The following is a 10,363-nucleotide window of genomic DNA, read 5'->3' as shown; positions in this document are numbered from 1 at the left end:
TATAGGAAAATCTTTGGATGAATGGGGATTTTGTAAACATAATGAGACAAGTATTTCAAGTTCTCAAAAATATGAAGGAAAATAAAACTTTCCAAACTTGATTAAATGCAAATTTGATTGAAAATCATACTATCCATACACATCCAATTTTAGAAGTCTCATAAATCATTGCCAAAGATTCATGGAGACACAAGAGGGTGTAATATCCAGAGAGTTTAGAGAAGAAAGAAAGGCAATATTATACTAGTAAGTTTAAGACAACATTTTAACCTCATTGATAAAGAAAGAACTTAAGAATTAAAAGTAATAGGATATCAAGAAAAATCATGGAGGAAATAAAAACAGCAAAAGAATATCAATAAACATAAGAAAAATTTTAGTCATTTATAAAAAAACAAAATTTCAATAAAAAGAGTGTTATAAATATTTGGCAGAAATTAACAAAATAAATGATATTAATAGTGGAAGTGGGTAAAATATTCAGAGAAATATCTTGGATATAGTATTAATATCTTAATAATATATTATGCCCTTCAGAAATGAAGTCCCACACTAAACCTAAAGGAATATATATATAAATATATATATATATATATGAAATTTAGCAAGAAATTATTAACCATGAAAAGCAGGATCCACCCGCAAACTTAAACATAGAAGAAGTGTATGAAGTCTTTTTAAACAGAAAAGCCAATATCAAATTTAGAATTGTCAAGTTAGCAAATTTAACACAGTATGCTTGTGTAATAAGACATTTTATCTTATTTACTATAAGAATGCATATTTTCTACCAAGATAACGCATTGATTTATCATAGCTTCGATAATTTTAAAGAGTGTATATTCTCCCTGTAGACTCTCCCATGAGCCCTGTGATGCCACCACCAGGGCCCAGTAGTCAGCAAAGGCTTCTCTTCCAGGAGGGCTTTAGAACCTTCCATTGTCTCTTCTTCCTTGGAAGCTACTCTGACTCAAGCCGAATTTCTTGTGCTGAGGGGTGATGGCTAACCCTGGCTTGTGTCCTGGAATGTTCTCCTTGTTTCAGACTGGGCTTGGGGTCCTGGGAGCACCTTCCCCTCTTCCTTATCCGTCTTGGCTTTCTTCTCCAGAATTTAATCTACTCCTTGCTCAAGGGACCTTGGCCGAGTTCATGCTACTTCTCTCCAGGGGAGCCCCTTTAAGCCTCTTGGAGGAGAGGTGGGGTGGTGACTTGCTTTCTGCCTTCAGAGATGGGGACTCGGTGTCTGTCCACAGCATCTGCAGCCCAAGCTGCGTTGAGGCGGTCATCTGGCACGCAGTGCAGGTAGCACACCTGACTAATGCCCCAAAGAATACACGTCACTCTAGTCCCCTAAGCTGCATCCTCCATGCTTGTGTGTGTGTGTGCACACGTGTACACATGTGTATTTATACAGAGGATCAGGAAACCATCAGAATCTCTCAGGAAAGATTGATTTAGGTGACTGTTACCAGCTTCCCTGTTGTGCTGGCTACATTCTTAAAAGAATTTCTGATCTATTCTTGTGTCACCTGAATGGTCACCACCAGCAAGTTCTAGAAACAGTCTCTCTCCAAGACCGTAAACTTGTTTCCAAGTACTAAAATCATTCTGCTGCCAGTCACTACTTTTGTCTCCTTTTAGAGCATTAATTGCTGCTTTCATCTGTGGACTACATGCTTTTTAGGTTGAGTACCTGGCTTTTGAGTACATCAGCTTTCAGGAGCCCTTGTTTCCCAGCAATAAGCTCTTTTGTTTTAGAAACTGGAACAAACTTTTGCCTAAGATTTCTTGTATTCACTGGAAGAATTCAATTACATTTTGATGACATCTGTGATAGTTTTCCAAAGAATGAACCAAATACCATTTCATTACTCAATAGTTGCAAGTCATTTAAAAAAAATCCTGAATAATATTCAATATAAAAGTACCAAGTATAAAGCAATGCATTGTTCTTCATGAGTACCAGTCAACTATGTAGTGTCGGTTGTGCTTCTCAGGGACCTATAGCCCTTCCAGGGGTAATTTTAGAAAAGTGTATGAGATCCACACTCTGTCCTCCACTTCCAAGAAATTTCCGTCTCCCACACCAGTTGGAAGATAAGCTTGTCAGATTCACAGAGCTACAAAGTTTTCACTTAACTTCTATATTCCAAAAAATCTAGATGAATTAATCCATTATCTACAAATACACATATCATAAATAGAACTATCAGAATTTAGAAAGTTAAGATCATTGTGTAAGATTAGAATGTAATGATGAATGATATAGTAAAATCTGTGTAAATATATATTAAAACTTCTACCTGAATCATAGACTAAAATTGAAGTGCCTAATTAAACCAATAAAATTATTTACAGAAATGCCATAAAGAATTAGTAACATTTTCTTATAGCATTCTCACAGATTTTATAGAAGTAAACTTTTAAAATTCCAGATAGATACATGCAACCACAATCCAGTATCATATTATATGCAGTTTCATATGAAATGTCATAGGATTTCTTCTGATTGTAAATACATAATGAATGTAATAATTTCCTTTGTGTATTGCTTACATATTTAGAAGCATGAGTTCACAAATCCAGTCTACCACAAGTTTTTGAACTTTAAAAAAGAGGAGATAATTTGCATAGAACATATTCTGAAAATTCTATAATGCAAATAAATGAGACTAAAATATTGTGGGAATTTTGGCCATAAAACAGAATGTTAATTTAATGATTTTTTTCCAAAATACCCACCCTGTGTGAAGATGATGATGATGATGATGATATTAGGAATGGGGAAATGATGACATAATTTTAGTGTATAAGAAGAACATTTCCATACTTTTGATTCTCAAATTAGTTTCCAAAATGCCACAATGAGGAAGAATCTTAATTGCCAGTCTTTTTTGAGAAACCATTGTATTTTTCGATTCAAACTATTCTTTCACATGTAAAAGCAATACATGGAGGTCTAAACACCCTTCTCAATTCTAAGCATTGGTGGAAGGACCTCAAGAAATTGTTTGATGGAATTTTCCTACTAGTTCATGGATGATCTGCTGAATCTTTGAGGGAGATAGACGGACATGGAGACTTATTATAATGAGGAAACTACCTGAGCATCTGAAAAAGGATACAGAGAGACTCACATCACAGGGTCTTACCTCAAACTATTGAAGGTGTCATAGTAAAAATGCGGTTAGTGCTCCAGACAGTAGAGAGAGAACCTCAGAATCTTCAGTTTTGTTCTCTTCTTTTCTGAACAGTCCACTCTGGCTTGGGAGTGTTAGAGCATTCAGGGTAAAAGGAGAAGTCTAGGGGAATTGTCCTGAAGTTATCTTTTACTCAGCCAAGGCTGCAATTGGGTGTGACAGGGGTCCCTCAGTTTTTACTTGCTTCATAGGGCAGTAAATAATGCTGAGTATTCTGTCTGAAAATACTAGGATTACTCACATCAGAGGACAAAAGTACTCAGAAGCAGAAAGAGGCAACACAGTTTTCCCTGGCTAAGACTGAATGAGAGTCTACAGCTCGATGTCAGTGTATTTAACACCGATTTCACTAGCAGTGAAATAACTGAAGCATTTCAGACAAGCCCAATTTTTACCTGGGGTGAATGAAAAAAGTATTGTTTCACTAACCAAAGTCACTTCCAAGTGGAGGTGGCAGTAACCATAGGAGACGTGTGAAAACCCAGCAACCTAACCTGTATATCAAGCAGAAGCCTGTGGTATCCACAGAAGTCACCCATCTAGGTGATGCTCACTCTAACACCACCAAGTTATGGGAACATAATCTAGCACCCATGTGCCACCCAGGGGGAAAGTAAAGAAGAAATGGAATGGGAGAATACATCTAATTTATACAGATATTGGAATCATGTGATGTTGTATGAGGTGGAGTAGCCCTTTAAAATTTTCTTTTCCATCTGCCCATTGTGAAAAAGGACTACAGGAGCAAAATAATGGAAGTTGGTTACATTCTTTCTTTCACAAAAAGAAATTTGTATTTGGTTAAAATACAAGATTATTTATTTACATTTAGAAAGGTTCAGTATATATAAAGATCTGATTTTCCAGACTGAGATTTTTTTTTTAAATCGAATATTACACTGTTGAAATCTTGGGGAGACTGAGCATGACTTGCATGCAAATATATTCTATAGGAAACACAGGAGTGTGTTTGAATCCCACATTCCCAAATCAAGCAAACAAACCAAGCAACCCTTTTTATAGAGGCTGAGTTCACAACAGAAATTTTAAAATCACATGAGTAAATGATTTACTCTCTGAGATAATCAGTAGGTTGAACAACCAAGATTCTTAAAACACTTGAAATTTGTATAATGGCTTATTCCAAAAGAATCAATTAAGCACATTAAAAATAAGTAGTTCATGGAGAGAACACAGTGACAAATAGAAAAAAGAAAATTATGAAAAAATAAGTGATATGACTGAAAATCATTGAAATTCACCATCTATAATTGAAATATAGAATTATGTCTAGTTAAAATTCTATTGAAGAGAAGCTAACAATTAAAAATTATAATCAATTTTATAGTTTTCAGCATACATGTCTGTACATTATTCATTAGATTTATACCAAATATTTAATCTCTTTGGAACTGTAATGATAATGTATTTTTAATTTCACTTTCCACATGTTCCTTGCTAGTATTTAGAAAGAGAAATGATTTTTGTATGTTGATCTTATACATTGCCACCCTTTCTGAGCTAACTATTAGTTCTAGTAGGTTTCTTGTAGATTCTTTGGGGTTTTCTACATAGACCACCATGTGCAAACAGATGCAATTTATTTCTTCTTTTATGATCGGTATGTCTTTTACTTACTTTCCTTATCTTCCTGTGTCGGAGTCGTGGACCTGAAGGCCATCGGGAATGAAAGACAAAGAGAGACTGGGATCAGGGGATCTGAGAGCATTGAAGCCCCAAGCTCATCAGACAACTTTATTTTTTACAAGGGGTCCTTTATATACCACAGTGTACATGCCAAGAAGCAGGCAAAGGTAGCCTATGTGCCACTACGCACAAACACTAGCCTACGTGACATTAAGGAGCAACATGTATTAATTATCAGCATTACCTATAGTCTAAGGAATTTTAGAAAAAAATCTTATCTCAAGGTACAAAGTCTAAGTATTCTATTCATTACAAAAGGTATATGCTCATCTTTTCTTTCAGCCTTTAACAACTTCATCCCATTTGCCGGGAACTCACAATCACCACATTCCTTAGGTTGCAAGTGTAGTCATGGAGACAGCACTAGCATGGAGACAGCACGTCTCTCCTTAAGAGGCCACTGTGCCTCAGTTTCCAACATTTCCCCATTTTTGTTTTAGTCGAGGTGACCATGCCTGTCTTAGGTTGCCCTCCTCTGAGAGGCTTACCCGTCATTGGCTACTGGTCAAGCTCTTCGACTTGGGGAAATTATTGAAGTGCTATTGCTAGTACCAGATTATTTGTGTGTCCCATGGCTGTTACGCTTTGCAATTTTCTTTGAACGCACTGTCCGGCACAGGCGAGAATCATGAGCAACAGAACAAATATGATTAACCCTATTCCTAAAGCTGACAGGAAATGCTGTGATTTCCACCAATTAACTGGTTTAAACTTATTGAAATGAGAGATAAAATCATTAAAGATATCCTTATCATTTGTTACATGAATTTGATTTTGAGACATTTCTAATATTTTCTTTGTAATTCCATTATTTTCTGAGAGATATTACTTTTATGGCCTAGCAAATTATTCTTAATATTTCCCCATTCTATATCAGATGAATTATAGGCAAGAGGAGTAATACAAAAGTTGTTTTCATTCCAATCACATTTCAATCCCCTTAGGTTTAAATTATACAATTGATCTCCAAAATGCAAAACAGCAGATTCTAAATTATTATCCTGATTATGTAAAGCTACCACAGCAGTAGCAGCAGCTGTAATGATTCCAGTCAGTCCCAAAATACTTAAAATAAGCAGTCCAATAAAGTGTTTAGTCCGTTTCAAGAATTCTTATGTAGCAATAATTGACTTTCAGAAGACGACTGCTAAATCTGCATCATTCTCACTGGTATCCAGATGCATTTTCTTCTTCTGGCCATTGCTATTGTTTGTCCATCCTGCAACACACTTCCTGATATGTATACAAGACACCATTTTACTTAAACAGTGAATCATTCTTAATAGTTATCTTACCAGTTACGAAAACAAATGGATCTCTAACAGGCTTTAAAGTGATATGTCTGATTAAGCATCAAATACTGTCCTGTCTTATTTATATTTCCCAACCATTCATAAGTAGGGGCAATTCCAAGAAATATTTTCCACAAATTATTTTGCAGGTTATGACTATGGGTGCCATTAGGCCAAGAGGTGATATCCATTTTCCTTTGCAATGTTAACAGTTCCTGCCACAATAGCATAAGGAGAGAGCACACAGGCCCAAAGTCCATAGGCAGACACAAGCTGCAAGTTCACAGTTCCAGAATTTGTAAAGTTAATGTGATGCATGGCAGGAATTGCCGCAGGTCTCAGTGAAGTATTTTAATCTCCAGCCATATTTCCACATTCCTGCACTAGCTAGAACTCAGGATTTTGTCAAATAAGTGTGGAGGAAGTGGAGATGATTGTCTCATTCCCAGTTTTAGAAAGAAAGCATTCAATCTTTTGCCTTTCAATATGAGTTTAGTCATAAGTGGTTTTTTTTTTGGTCAATGGTGATTACCAAGTTTAGGAAGTTACCTTCTATTCCTTGTTTTCTATAATGAATGGGTGTTGAATTTTCTGAAATGCTTTTTCTTTACCAATTGACAGGATCATGTGATTTTTCCTCTTGTCCTGTAACTATGATGGATACAAATATTGATTTAGAATATTCGGCCAGCTTTGCATATCTGGAATAAATAACACTTAGTCACAATATATTATTCTTTTTATATGTTGTTGGATTCAGTTTGATAATATTAAGGACTTTTGCTCAAATAGTCATGAGGGATTTTGCCTTATTGTTTTTCCTTTTTATATTATATTGTTTGGTTTTGGTTTTGGGATAATGGTGGACTTATAAAATGAGTTGGGCAATATTCACTTCTCTTCAATTTTCTGCAAGACAGTGTGTATAAATTAGTAATAATTGCTTTCTAAAGGTTTGTCTAATTCTCCATTGAGACCACCTGGGCTTGGTGATTTCTATTTTGGGAGTTTTTAAATCATATATACAAGTTCTTTAATAATTATCGAGCTATTAAAATGATCTACTTCATATTTTTGGAGTTGTGGAATGCTGCATTTTTGAGGAATTAGTTCATTTCAGCTAAGTAGACAAATTTATGTGTGTAGAGTTGTTCATAGCATTATCTTTCTGAGGTCCATAGTGATAGAGTCCATAGTGATATCCCCAGTTGCCTGCTTGGTATTGGTAACGTACTTTCTCTTCTTTTTTTTTTTTGCTGGAGATTTTGCCAATGTTATTGATATTTGTGAAGAATCAGTTTTTTGTTTCTTTGATTGATATTACCTATTTTTTTAAGAACCAACAACACAAGGCCAGCTCATGGTGTATTTGTTTATTAATACAGTCTAAAAACAAAAACAAAAATATACAACACACTTCCCCGCAGAAAAACACTCAATCACATAGCTATCTACTGCATTATTGCTTAAAACTGACATCTTGAAAACTGGCAACTAGCATTCTTTCCTATATGAGCCTAGCATGTCCCACTGTCTCTGTGAGACACATACTATAGGGAGCCAATTTAGTGGATAGGATAATGTAGGAAGTGTAAAGGAAAAATTATTTATTAAATATCTCTTTTCTTTATTCAGAATGTGAGACATAAAGGCAAAATATCATTGCCAGATATTTTCACCTAGGCTTTCCCCTCAACAAAATAATAAACAAAACCTGGAAGAAGTATTAGACCTCAGATGGTTTTTCAAATAGGTATTACAGTCATGGAAAAGAATGTATACCATGCCGTCAATGGAAAAGACCATTTGCAAAAATAAAGGAAACAAAATATAACAGGCCTAAAAGCCAGAAATCTTCAAAACTTACTAAACAAAAATAATTTTTAATGATTCTGATCTAAACAATACTGTATTTTCTTCCATTTGCTCAACTTTCAGTCTATGAAGAGTCATTTCTCCAGCTTGAGTTTTTATTATTCTGAATATATATTACTCTAAGATACCACCTAGTTGGTTAACCTGCCACTATGGTCAATGGTTACAGCACAAGTTTATATATTGCGTATGATATATGCATATATATCCATCTTCCCATCCCTCCCATCATCACATCTTTAAATTATAGACTTGAAAGGACTTTTCTCCAATGCTAACAAAATCAGGGCTTCTCAGCTGAACAGCACACCACAACTGCTTTAATCATCCCTCTTTGAGACATAGAGAGTTCAAAGATTTATTTTCTGATATAAGAGTTTCTCAGTGACCCTCAATCAAATTGGAAAACTGCTTGAATAGGATTTGATCCTATGTAACTTCTGCTGAATTTTGATCCCAAAGTCTAAGGAGAAACCATGTAGGATAAATGTGTACACTTCACATGGCCCCCTATGTCCATTCTTATTTTGGAGTTCAGTTTTTCTAGGGCCAATATTATACTGCAGTTAGCAGATATTGGCTGAATTTGGGTACTCACACTGGTTTTTTCTTCCCTAAAAAAAATTTTCATATTTGTCTGGGTATGGTGGTCTCTCAGATAGTAGGTAATAATGTGTTGAACAAACCTTCTTCCCATTTTCAATAATGGGCAGAATGCAGGGAACCTTACTGGCAGATCCTTCGCCGGTCTGTCTTTCCAGGGCTTTGCTCCTAATGTACTTGGGGTCAAGGGCAAAGCTTTCAGTAGGGGCATGACCCCACTGAGGTAAGATGGAAGGCTTTTCGGGCTTGGTGTCTGGGAGTTCCTCCTTGATAAAGGTTCTCTGGGTGGTGCTTTTTGAGGCCTGTCTTCATTACTGTAAGTGCTAGAAGTCACTTCTGCTGACCACCTCCTATCATCTGGCTTTACTGGCCTAGGAGGTAGGGAACCCTGGGGGGAACCTCAGGGTTGTCTTCATTGGAATTTGGAGAATCTCTGTGTAAATAGCTGGATATGCATATGGCTGGCTTGTTATAGGACCCAGCTGGTCCCGAATGAGATCTTCTTAATCGTCCGGGTTTGAGGTGGAGGATTTGAAGTTTGGACACATCCATTTTGGTCCCATTCATGATTGAGATCTTCTGCTGCAGAAATAGCTGGAGTATCAAAATATGCATAATTGATCTGTCCCCACCCATGGAAGCTTCGCCTGCCTTTGGAACTCCGTATTTGAAGTCAGAAAGTGTAGGCTTCTAAAAGGAAGTCTGTATCTGAGCTAATTAGGAATTCTACCTCACTGTCTGTCTCATCTCGTGAGAGGTCTTCAGAGATTGGCAGTGCTGGAAGGGGCGGGGAACCCCGTTCACAAAGAGGTACAGGGGAAAAAGGAAGGTGAGGTTTTTATGGGTGTTAGGGGAGGGGTGGAAACACAAACCCCATTTACTGAAAATTTCTTAAAACCACACGCAGCTTGATCCCCTTCATGTTATCCCAAGTATTCACTTAGAGGAATAACAAGAGGGGGCAAGCAGGACTTCTGAGGTGGACCATTTTCTGCAAAGTGACCATCTGCTGGAGCAGATTTTGAAGTACGTCCGAAAGATGGCAGGTGCGCCTCAGCGGTGGAGTTCAGATTGTAGGCCGTGGTTACTGGGTCAATGTTGAAGAAGTTATTTTCAAACTCACTGCAGACTTCCCCAGTAGATTTTTTTATTGCCCATGGCTTGGACATTATGTAGAAATCCAGTGTTTAATGGGACTCTGATCTCCTGAGCAGCAACTCCTGCTGTTGACATTGTGCTGTATTTTGGGATGACTCCAAATTGTGATTTTTAGTCAATCAGTAACTTTCATTCCTAGGGCCTGCCTTCGTAGCTGAGGGACTGAGCCGGGACCCCGAGGCTGACTGCGACCCTGAGCTTCAGGCAGCTCCCCCCAAAGCTTCTAGGGCAAGGTTTAGGGGCACACGGTGGAGAACAGGGTCACACAGCCCCGATTTAGAAAAAAAGGGAAAAAGCAAACAAAACCAAAATCCTTCGGTCACCTAGAGGAATCCATGGCGCCTGGGGCAGGGCCCTGGCTGCGCGGGGGTTGTGCGAGACTATGGCCAGCAAGAGGAACAGAAGGCAGGCGCTGGCGCCCCACGGCGCAACCTGGGCCCTGGCGCCTGGGAGGCGGCCCGTGGCGCTCGCAGTCCCATGGCAGGTGTGGGGTCTCAAAGGAGGCGCTGCGCAGTGCTCCCCAACCCC

The 10,363-nt window shown here is 37.6% G+C and overlaps 1 pseudogene; it reads right to left on the bottom strand.

The window, feature by feature from the left end:
• Nucleotides 1-8,537: 8,537 nt before the first annotated feature.
• LOC101415523 (ERBB receptor feedback inhibitor 1 pseudogene) lies at nt 8,538-9,910 on the bottom strand (annotated as a pseudogene).
• Nucleotides 9,911-10,363: the final 453 nt, after the last annotated feature.

Source organism: Dasypus novemcinctus, chromosome 22 (genome assembly GCF_030445035.2).
Source record: "Dasypus novemcinctus isolate mDasNov1 chromosome 22, mDasNov1.1.hap2, whole genome shotgun sequence".
In the NCBI taxonomy this organism is placed as follows: domain Eukaryota; kingdom Metazoa; phylum Chordata; class Mammalia; order Cingulata; family Dasypodidae; genus Dasypus; species Dasypus novemcinctus.
This window is presented reverse-complemented; position numbering and strand designations above follow the sequence as displayed.